The sequence below is a fragment of the Schistocerca americana genome, chromosome 3, assembly GCF_021461395.2.
Source record: "Schistocerca americana isolate TAMUIC-IGC-003095 chromosome 3, iqSchAmer2.1, whole genome shotgun sequence".
In the NCBI taxonomy this organism is placed as follows: domain Eukaryota; kingdom Metazoa; phylum Arthropoda; class Insecta; order Orthoptera; family Acrididae; genus Schistocerca; species Schistocerca americana.
The window spans coordinates 269,389,078-269,401,539 of NC_060121.1; positions in this window are offsets into that span (position 1 = coordinate 269,389,078).

The following is a 12,462-nucleotide window of genomic DNA, read 5'->3' on the forward strand; positions in this document are numbered from 1 at the left end:
TGTTCAAAAGTTTCACTGTTCGCCAAATGAAAGTGAAAGGGGAAACATCCAGCACTTACAGGGAACCAATATCGTTTGGGCTTTATTTTGCTTTACAATTATTTTCTCCTCCAGAAAAAAATGATTAAAAATACAACACTAAAACAAAAGCATTATCTATATGCACTAATCCATCTGGTAATATATTAAAAAGATAACCCTACTGAAAAAACAACCGTTCGTTGGGTAAAGATAAAACATTGGTTTAATCACTCTCACAAACAACAATAGCAAAGTCTGATAGTTTAATTGTAATCCAATGACCAGTTTTAAGACGAGCCTCAGTTACTCCGCGAAAGCCGTCTACTACATTTCGAGCACGTCAGCATGTGGAAAAAAATGAGACATGTACATGGTAGGTTGCACGGTGCCCACTTAGCTCAGATGGGAAAATGACGCGTCGAAGGAAGTGTTGGGGAGACATCCTGCTCCATGGGCTCTAATTAGTAATCAGTGACTCATGGAGATTTGTTGGAGTTGAGTCCTAGAGTCCTACATCCCGATGGGTCCCAAATAGAGGCCTCAGGTCAGATGGCAATGGAGAAGGTGTTTGAAGAACACAAGCATCCTCATGTCATTGGACTGTACCTCAAACAATCCTAACTCAGCACCAGAGAGAATTGGGTGGTGGAGGTCGTAGGTCAACAAACAAGCACATACACAAGATTAGTACATCACAACACATAGTTTTGGAACCTACTCCTACACTGCTCTCAACGAGATACTGTACACCGCAGTTGAAGAACCTAAGCGACTTTCTGATATGCTTCAAGCGTCCACTGGCGGTGCTCCAGTGCGCAGGCAAATATCTGTCCTCTCTGACGTGGCGAGCGAAGATGCGAGCGGTGGTCGTAAATATTTTCTTATTGCCTCAAAAACTCAAACTGTGTCCATGAAACCTGTTGATAGTGCTAGGTCTACTATGCAGATTCTTCCATCAAAGCAACACTTTTTTCCAACAATGTATGAGTAGGTGGAGACCTTGGTTGTAGAAGTCTGCATTTCAACCGTTCAGGAAACGTTCCACCTCGGAAATCACTTCTTCATGATTCTGCAAATATATGCCACACAGTGGGTCCTTAAGCGGAAATAATGAGGCAATTACGAGCCTACAAATTGCCTGTATGTAGCCATACAAATATACTGAGCTGGCAACAGTCGTGAGATACCTCCTAATGTTGTGTCAGATATCCTTTTCCCCGGCTTAGTGCAGCAACTGGACGTGACATGTACTCAAGAAGTCATTGTAAGTTCACTGAAGAAATATTGAGCCATGCTGCCCCTATATCTACACCTACATCCATACTCCGCAAGCCACCTGACGGTGTGTGGCGGAGGGTACTTTGAGTACCTCTATCGGTTCTCCCTTCTATTCCAGTCTCGTATTGTTCGTGTAAAGAAAGATTGTCGGTATGCCTCTGTGTGGGCTCTAATCTACCTAATTTAATCCTCATGGTCTCTTCACGAGATATACGTAAGAGGGAGCAATATACTGCTTGACTCCTCGGTGAAGGTATGTTCTCGAAACTTCAACAAAAACCCGTACCGAGCTACTGAGCGTTTCTCCTGCAGAGTCTTCCACTGGAGTTCATCTATCATCTCCGTAACGCTTTCGCCATTACTAAATGATCCTGTAACGAAGCGCGTTGCTCTCCGTTGGATCTTCTCTATCTCTTCTATCAAGCCTATCTGGTATGGATCCCACACTGATGAGCAGTATTCAAGTAGTGGGCGAACAAGCGTACTGTAACCTACTTCCAATGTTTCCGGATTGCATTTCCTTAGGATTCTTCCAATGAATCTCAGTTTGGCATCTGCTTTACCGACGACGAACTTAATATGATCAATCCATTTTAAATCACTCCTAATGCGTACTCCCAGATAATTTATGAAATTAACTGCTTCCAGTTGCTGACCTGCTATTTTGTAGCTAAATGATAAGAGATCTTTCTTTCTATGTGTTCGCAGCACATTACACTTGTCTACATTGAGATTCAATTGCCATTCCCTGCAGCATGCGTCAATTCGTTGCAGATCCTCCTGCATTTCAGTACAATTTTCCATTGTTACAACCTCTCGATATACTACAGCATCATCCGCAAAAAGCCTCAGTGAACTTCCGATGTAATCCACAAGGTCATTTATATATATAGTGAATAGCAACGGTCCTACGACACTCCCCTGCGGCACACCTGAAATCACTCTTACTTCGGAAGACTTCTCTCCATTTAGAATGACATGCTGCGTTCTGTTATCTAGGAACTCTTCAATCCAATCACACAATTGCTCTGATAGTCCATATGCTTTTAATTTGTCCATGAAATTAGCCACCCATCATTCCATAACTATGAAAGCATTGCCGATGCACGATTGGTGCACGAACTGACCTCTCAGTTATATCCCACACATGTTCGATGGCATTCGTGGCTTACGATATGGGTAACTGAATCGTTCGCTTGATTTGTCCGGACTATTGCTTAGACCAATTGCGAAAATCGTGGCCCGGTAAAATGGCGCGTTGTCATCCATAATAATTCCATCGTTGTTTGGGAACATGAAGTCAATGAATAGCTGCAAATAGTGTCCAGGTGGGCGAACATAACCATTCCCAGTCAATGATCGGTTCAGTTGGAGCCAGTCCATTCTATATAAACACAGCCCACAGCACTATGGAGTCACCACCTGCTTGCACTGTGCCTTGGGTCCTTGGCTTCGTCGGGTCTGTGCCACGCTCTACCATCAGCTCTTACCAACTGAAATCTGGACCTATCTCACCATGTCACGGCTTCCCATCCGTCTAGTGTCCAACTGATATGGTCACGATCTCAGGAGATACGATGCAGGCGATGTAGTGCAGTTACCAAAGACACTCGCGTCGGTCGTCTGCTGCCATAGCCCAATAACGCTAAATTTCGCTGCAATGTCCTAACGGACACGTTCGTCGTACATCTCACATTTATTTCTACGGTTATTTTACGTAGTGTTGCTTGACTGTCAGTGCTGACAACTGTACGCATACGGCTCTGCTCTCGGTCGTTAAGTGAAGGCCATCGGTCACTGCGTTGTCCGTGACGACAGGTTTTGCCTGAAATATGGTATTCCCGGCACACTATTCACACTGTGGATCGCGTGTTATTGAATTTCCTAACGATTTCCGATGTGTGTAGCTCCAACTGTCTGTTAATTCTAGTTGTGCGACCATAATCACGTCGGAAACCTTTCCACATGTATCACCTGAGCACAAACGACAGCCCCGCCTGTACATTGCACTTTCATAACTTGTGTGCGTGATACTGCCGCCATCTGTATACATGTGCAAATGCCTATCCCAAGACTTTTGTCACTTCAGTGTATGCACAGATGAGTCAAAACACTTTGACCACATGCTTAGAAATGTGTTGTCCAATCATTGGAACGCAATACAGCTGCGATTCTGTGTGGGATGAAGTCGATAAGCCTTCGAGATGCATGGCGCCAGATGTCTACGATCAGGTCACCCATTTCCCGCAAATTACGGGTCGGTTATTTGTGGGCGCAGGGCTAGCGTCCGAAAGAGTCCCACGTGTCTTCCGTTGGGTTCAGATCAGGCGAATTTGATGGCCAAGACATTAATGCGGATTTACTAACATGCTCTTCAAACCATTGTATTGCGTTTCTGGCCCCAAGACACAGAGAGTTATGACGGCCATCGCCATCTGGGAAGAAGTCAGTTATGAATGGTTGCAGGTATTCCACAATATTGCTCACGTCTTCCACAGATGGCACCTTCTTTTAGCGTCACAGGCCCTATGGACAACGTAAATGTCCCCCACAGCGTAATACCGCCTATACCGCCTTACGTCCATGACACAGTGCCCCTTCGGAGCAGTCATTTGCCTGTGTGACAGCATATACGGAGAGGACCGTCGACCTACCAAGAAACCCCAATAATCCAACCATGTTACACATTTCCACTGATCCATCAATCAGTCTCAATCTCATGCCCACTGCAGTCATAAGCTTTGACGTCGCTGGGTCAACATGGGAACACGTAGGTGTCGTCAGCTGCGAAACCTTACACTCAGCATTGTGCGCTGAATGGTGTACTCCGCAACTCTTGTGAATCTACCAGAACTGTACAGTATTGCCAGATCTACCACAGATCGCCGCCAGCCCGCATCTCGTGGTCGTGCGGTAGCGTTCTCGCTTCCCACGCTCGGGTTCCCGGGTTCGATTCCCGGCGGGGTCAGGGATTTTCTCTGCCTTGTGATGGCTGGGTGTTGTGTGCTGTCCTTAGGTTAGTTAGGTTTAAGTAGTTCTAAGTTCTAGGGGACTTATGACCACAGCAGTTGAGTCCCATAGTGCTCAGAGCCATTTGAACCATTTGAAAGATCGCCGCCAGTCCTCCTTTATAGAGAGTGCACGCCTCCGATCTACATGTTCCACAGAACGTGGGGCATGATTGTTTCCTGGAGGCGTTTTCGAGCACTTGATGAGGTAAAGACACTACACATAAACGGATCAGAAACGAATGGGGCATCGCTGTAGCTACGGTACTGGCCGAAATTGGGGAAATCCATTAAAATAAGTGACTTGGACGAAGGATAGATCCCTAAGGATCGGCGCATGGGAACGAGCATATAGGAAACGGCAAAGCTGGTCGACTGTTCGCATGCTACTGTCCTGCGCGACTGTAGAAAGTGGTTGATGGACGATGAAACCATTTTCCATAGTTGCTCAGGACAGTAGCACGCGAACAGGCGACCTGCTTTGCCATTTTCTATATGCTCGTTCCCATGCGCCGATCCTTAGCAACCTACACTTCGTCGAGGTCACTTATTTCAGAGGAGCTCCCCTTTGACGCCCGTAAAGTGGCTAGAACGACTCTCCATTCGCCTCTGTTCAGTTAATACAGGGTGCCTCAGGAAGAAAGTCGCATAATTTGTGAGGTAATTCAACGTGTGAAAATAAACCGAAAAAGTCCTATGAACATGTGTCCAATTTTTGATTGTTTCGGAGCTGGAGCAGGTTCACCCATGAATGATTATGAAAACAAGTGTGAATACTTCTGAATGGTAGGCCTCATATGGTTCCCAAGTTGTGCAGCGACCGTAAACCACAAAATTACCAAATAAGCAGCAAACAGTCGCAAAATCATGTTTTCTCTATTTACTTTTGCAAATCGATTTCAACTAACAGCCATCATCGGTGCTACTCAAGGACCATATACATTGAAAGCACCGATGATGGCTATTAATCAGTTGAAATCGATTTGCAAAAGTAAATAAAGAAAACATGATTTTGCGACTGGTTGCTGCTTATTTGGTAATTTTAAGTGTGAATACCGCTTACCGAAATGCTTGTAGGTGCTGTGGAGGACAGAAAAATGGTAGGACAGATGACTGAGCCACCGCAAAAGAGGCGTTTAAAAAGTCCGCAACCCATCTCCATGCACTTGTCAATGCGCTGGAGGGTGTGTTGTGTTGCACTTCGATCATCTCGTCAGGCTTTAATACGGGCAACAACGTGCAAGCTAGCCTAAGGTAGAGGCAGTTCTCCATCTGCCAAACGACTAAAAAGTGGTAACCACCACACGAAAGAGGTGCCTAGTTTATCAATACAGCAAGGAAATCTGACTTTCTTGAATAGTGGCTCCTGTGTGAATCACCTAATGAGTTGACTAACTTGACATAAAATGAATTTAATACCTTCAGAAACAAAACAAAATAAATGACATCACAGGGAATGAGAATGGGTGTCGCTGAAAAATTAATAACTAGGACCTGCGGAATCACAAACATATTTATTCACCAATATCAAGGTCAAGAGAGAATAATCGTGTAAACAGAAACTTCAATAGTATAACATTTCATTAACACGCACTCAGGTTGTTTGGCATTAGACTTGGGGAACATAACTGGAATTTATGTGTAGATGAGACTGGATACTGTGAGTGGAAGACTTTCAGTCTAGGCAAGCACACTCTGCTGTACCGTTCCACTGGTTGGTCTCCCGCGTGAAAATATAATGAAGCATACCATGGACACTGGGAGTGACTACTGCAAGTACGAGGCTGCTATGAGAAAGATGGCCGTGGAAACGATTGATAAGCTTCTGCACTTGCCTTAGCTTCACAATGTTACCGATATAGCCAGTGAAAGACGAGGTGCTGTCATGTTAGTGTGGGCACTGCCGAAGCTGCTAGGTTCTGTGGCGGATCGTACTGCAGGAGGTCCTCCGGTGATTGTCTCACATCCGCGAAAATTAACATCTTCGCCCGGATATCCGGACGTCTTTACAACTAACTACTCTCTGCGTAGAAACGGAAGAGCTCTAGTGACTGTACTCCGTGGCGGTCGAGAAGCAACTCTATGCCTCTCCCGTTGCTCAAAACCTGCCGAAAAAACAGCTGTTCTCCTCGATGTTCTTGAATAAACCTATCATGATCCAGCAGTGGTTACCGTGTCAATCATGTTTTCTAGCAAGGAGACCGTAATAAACACATTAGCTGGACGCCAGCCCAACGCCGCTTTACCTGGACCCGCACATGGGATAAGGACACCAGACTCCCACACTACGTCCATTCGCTAATAAAGCGGTTAGGATGACGTCAGGGTGCCCGGCGCCGCCAGTTTCTAAAGAAGTGTCATTTCGCATTCAGCCACAGCATTCCCACCCTCTTGCTTCGGCCGCTAGCGGAACAAGCCCGATCACCAGAATAGCGGCCCATAAACCACTGCCCTGCAGGGCCTACGGCCAGTTTTCGTGACTAAAGAGGGAGACAAATTCGCTTGCTGCCCGCAGAAAGCTCTAAAGCTGCCCCTAATGCAATGGTCACCTCCAGCGTCCAAAAATCTGTCTCCACCACCGAATTTAATTCTACTATTCCTACTCAAGTCATGCAAGATCAATCAGTGGTTTACCCTAATCCTAATAGTCCATCAGATTAATATCAAACAGGGAAAATTTAGATACATCAAAGGGGAATGAAATTGTATGATAATCACCGAAACAAAATGAAAGGGGAAGTGCCTGATGGGTATTACTATGACAGTGGCCTGCCAGAAGGCATCGCCGTCTTCCAAATGTCGATGATGTGAGCGACAAGTTCTTCACGTGTATACATCTTGGTACCGCACACATCCCCCTTCAATCAGCCTCATAAACAGAAGTCTAATCGAATTACGTTCGGTGATCTGGCGGGCCAGTTAATGGGTCCACCACGACCAAATCACCATTCAGGAGATGTGTTATGCTGACACCGGGATATTTGTCTGGTACATTGAATCGGTGACCCAGCATGTTGCAGGTACATTTGCCGTCGTTGTTCTAGTGCCATTTCTTTCAAAAGTGCAAGTAGGTCTTACATCAGCACGTATGCTGCGGCAGTCATCCGATTTGGCAGGAACAGAGGCCCTATCATCAGGTCATCAATCTACCACACCAGACATTCACTAAGAACATAACTTGGAATCTTGTTTCCCTAGTGTCATGTGGGTTTTCCATCGCCCATGTGTGAGAATTACAGGTGTTCATGATACTACTGAGTGTAAATGTAAATTCATCTCCAAATAAAGTATACTGCACGACATCGCCGAGTACAGCCAACCATTCGTCACCAAATTGTTGTCTGCTTTTTGAGTCACCTGTATACTGATTTTGCACAGGGTGCACATGGAATGGGTGAAAGCACTCGGAATGTAACGTGCGCCACACTCGCGTTTGTGGAATATTGAGCTGACGGCTAATATGCTGCGTAGTGGTGGTGCGATTCGGTTGTTGCATTGCAATAATGTCTTCCCATTCCTCACGTGGCTAGATGGCTTCATGTTCTGATGTTATATGTAGAGTGGGTAGGTTAGGAGACTCATTCAGAGTTTGAAAAACCCTAGGAAATACCCTGGCACAATGGGATCATCGATCAGGGAAACCTCTCTGGTATTCTGCCACAGCCACACGGGCACTACCATTACAGTACCTGTACAAAGACAACACGTCTGCGTATTCTACATGGGTGAACGTATGCGTCATGTTGGTATTCACAGTCATAAAGGTTCAAATGGCTCTGAGCACTATGGGACTTAACAGCTGTGGTCATCAGTCCCCTAGAACTTAGAACTACTTCAACCTAACTAGCCTAAGGACATCACACACATCCATGCCCGAGGCAGGATTCGAACCTGCGACCGTAGCAGTCACACGGTTCCGGACTGAGCGCCTAGAACCGCTCGGCCACCGCGGCCGGCACAGTAATAAAGGACTTGTTCAGTTACACAAGACTAACTCGGCCTCATGACTGCTCACTGATCCAATCCACCATTGCATTCTGGAGATGCGTCTCAGTGGGACGTCACAGCGCTGCCATCTATTGTAGAACTCCATACGCATGGGAAAATGTATCAGTCATCCGTTCCATCATTATTTCGTCCACCACAGCGCGTACCCATAATTTCGGTAGGTAATATTAATATTTGTCTTCATATCCATTCTTCGGTATGTGTAGTCTTCAACCCACTCCAGTTCCGTAAAAATCTAAAATCTGACACATGTTCATAGGACGTTTTTGGTTTATTTTCACATGAAGAATCATCTAAAAAATTATGTGACATTATCCTTGAATTACCCTTTATATACAAGCGGCGTTCAATAATTAACGCAACACAATTTTTTGGTCATTTCTAGTTGAAAAAACTGCAGAATTCGTTGTGGGACATAGTGGGATATTCCCGCTTAAGCCCCTATAGTTTCAAGAAGTTGAGATTGGTGGCAACGCTATACCTTGCTTTTAAAATGGCATCTGTAACGGAGGTGCATTCCAAACAGAGAACTGTCATTGGGTTTTCTTATGGCGCAAATCGAGAGCATTTCAGATATTCATAGGTGCCTTAAGAATGCCTATGGAGACCTGTAAGCGAACAAAAACACGGTGAGTTGTTGGGCGAGGCGTCATCATCACTGCAACAAGATCGCGCATACCTGTCCGATCTCCAGCAAGCCGGCTGGCCGCACACAGCTGTGGCTCCTGCAATGTTGGAGCGTGTGGTGACTGTCATTCTAGGTTATTGACAGATCGCAATCAAACACATCGGTGCTCAACCAGACATCTCTGTTGGTATTACTGACACACTCGTCCACCAGTTGAGGTACCTCGCCGCCTAAGAGAAGACCATAAAGAGCTTCCATCTGTTTGGCCCAATGAAGAGTCCACTCCACGGGAAGCAGTACGTGGATGTGAGGATGTTGGCTCCGACATCGACCATAGAATGGTACCATGTGGGCATACAAGCCATCCCAGTAAGGTGGCGTAAGACCATCGCATTGAACGGACATTATGTTGAAACATACGGTTCTGTAGCCAAAAGAATGAGGAATGATATGGTGTTTTGGAATCCTGGATAAAACCTATCTGCTTTCAGAAAATAAATATGCTGCATTACTTATTGAACGCCCGTCGTGGTTTCCTTTCCTTGTATGTGCTCGCAAACGCCACCAGGAGACAACTGATTTTGTGATAAGCAGTGATCACAGCAGTGCATAATAAACACCATCTGACCAATGTCCCTTTTATTAATGATTACTTTCTTCGCTCTGACTAGCCGGTCATCTGCAGTTCTAAGTTGGGAAAAAGAAAATAGGGGCGGCAGTATAAAAAAGAAAATTAATGTAACTGTAACACTATAGCGTATTGATGGTACTTATACTATTAAACATAGTGATGCCACTGGTGTTTTTTATATTCTAATTGTGTCTGCGATGTTTTGTTCAACGGACACCTTCCATGTTATAAAGTTTATCGTGAATATCATCTATGGAACAGGGAATCAACTATCTAATTAACAAGCTAACGAAATAATTAATATTGAAGGGAAGAGGAGGAGATCACTGGATACCATCTCAGATGAATAAGGGTGATGGGTGGGGGGTGTAGAGCAGTGATGTAATGAGCCCAAATAAAAGTAACGTTGTCGCTTTGTTGTGAAGCAAAAATACCCCTCCGAAAAATTTCCACCACACTTCGCCTTCATAGCCTGGTCAGGAGATGTTGGTACTCTTCTCCTGTGACGATTTGCCCCTTGCTAACATAATATGTTCGCATCACACTACACTATTTCCAAAAACAACTCAGTCTCACCTTACTCGATGACGGTTGGGTCTTCGGCCTCATCGTAGTTGGACGATGGTGAATCCACATGTTTCCACCGCTCGGTTTCTTCCTTTGAGTCGGACACACAGTGACACACCCAACACTCGTCTATAGTGAGTGGGCGCCAAGCCATATGGACTGGCCTGGCACAGCGACAATTGCTGCCTCCTTTCGACGAGCTTTTTGAATGGGTGTGAGCAGTCGTGTAACCCAGCAGGCAGCAACCTTCGTCATATTCAATTTTAGTGCACGATGTTGAAAACTAATACATGAGTAATCAAGTACGAGCTCGTTTGTGATATGCCAATATTCGTGTACAGGAGTACCCACTGCTTCACAGACAGATCGTTTGTCACTTTTTTCTCCATCATCCATGCTTGTTTGACCACAGTGATAGGATCTGTCCACATGACCACCGTATCATTGTAGCCATTCACTTCCATCAGAGCAAGGATTGTTGCAGCTTTGTTTCAGTTGAAATGTAGAAACCTATTTATCGCACGATACTCTACTTTATCAATGACCTGCCCAGGTAGCGTCGCGCTTTAGCACGCTGTTTCCGGGATTCAGAAAGGTGCGGCGTCCCATTATCGAATCCGCCTTGCGGATATACGACGGGGTCCTGTGTGCTGGCCATCCCAGATGTGGTTTTCAGGCGGTTTCCGATATCCGTCTAGGAGAATACCTGGCTGTTACTCACGAACTGCACACACTTCGGAAATCTTCTCACACTTACACAACGAATAACACTTGATGCGGACAGATAAGGTACACAAATTCCGTGCCTGGTGTGTGTGTGTGTTTGGGGGGGGGGGGGATGGGGGGGAGGGATTGGTAGGGCAACAGTAGGTACGTCCGACCATCCTCTTGCGCGTACACTCAAGGCCAATGAACGATAGTAAATGGAATCGGCCGAACGTTGGTCGACAACGCGTAGGCGTTCGGCCTCTCATCCAAACCAAACCAAGCAGTTGGAGCCAAGGATTTGGTCGTGTGGTTGGCTCTGATACGTTGTCGAGGCACCAACCATTTCGTTCTAGTTCTGAAACGAGGTTTTAATTACAATTTTACCTGCTGAAATTACGAGGAAAGAAAAGAGTCGTTGCACGTGCAGAATTTATTTTACTGCAAGAAGGTAATCATCGGAGAAAGAAGAAGAACAACAAACGACGTTGGTGAACAATCTCCCTTTTAAAAAGTAGGGAGCGATGTGGTGGAAAAAAATTAATGCTTGACCTTAAAGCTGAATTGGAATATATGGGCTATTTAACACTTTTTTCCGAATGAAAGCTACAGAACTTTTATTGTACTTTATAGGCCCTAAAATTTCCAAAGACAACACGTTTTTTTAGTAGAGCCGTGCCTGCAGCAGAAGGATTAATGGTCACTCGGTGACATTAAGCTATTGTGGATTCGGATGCCAGCTTAATGTACGCATTTAAAATATTAAAACAACTTATATGCAGTATTGTACCTCAAATTTGTTCACCAATAATTCAAAGTCTACAGAAATATTTCAAGCTGAGTAAACAGATTTATGGTAGTGCTTAGTAGTATTGCCTCCATTCATGAGACGGAACACGCAAGCTCGAAATTAAATGGAATTTTCCCAACTGTATTGGGGCCATTGATGGAAGACACTGCTCCATACAAGCACTGATAAAGAGTGGAAGTGACTATTACTACTATAAGTAGAGTTTCAGAATAGTTTTGATGAGTTTGTATTTTTGTAGGCGTAGGCATAGGCATAGGAAAAATACTGATATACATAAAAAATCATACCATACTCCAAATTTTCGAAGAATTAAAGTAAAAAATGACCTCCCTTTAATGAATTATTTTTAATATGATTTTTTACTTGTTTCAGATGCAGATTAGTTTGTTTCTTGCTTGCCAGCATTGGTTGCCAAGGAATAATTTCTGATGGGGGGGTTTCAAAACGTTCGTACCTATGGAAATCATTACAAATTGATTTTTCCCTCCTGCAAATGCACTACCATAAAGGCAAATGAAGGTTCCATACTTCTTTGTGGGTGACGACGCTCTTGTTCTACACGATAATTTTCCAAGAAACGAAATTTTAATTACGGATTATCGGGAACGTTTTTGGAATTCTGTCTGCTGTTTTCGAACTTCTTCTCAAACCAATGTTACTGACTCCAGACAAAGCAACGACAGTAGTTCTGTCATGTGCATATTCGCACAACTTCTTACGAACCATCCAGCATTTATATGTCACCTGGTAGCTTTGATGAAGATGGTGCAATAGTAGTAATCCCAGGAACGTGGAGAACAGTAAA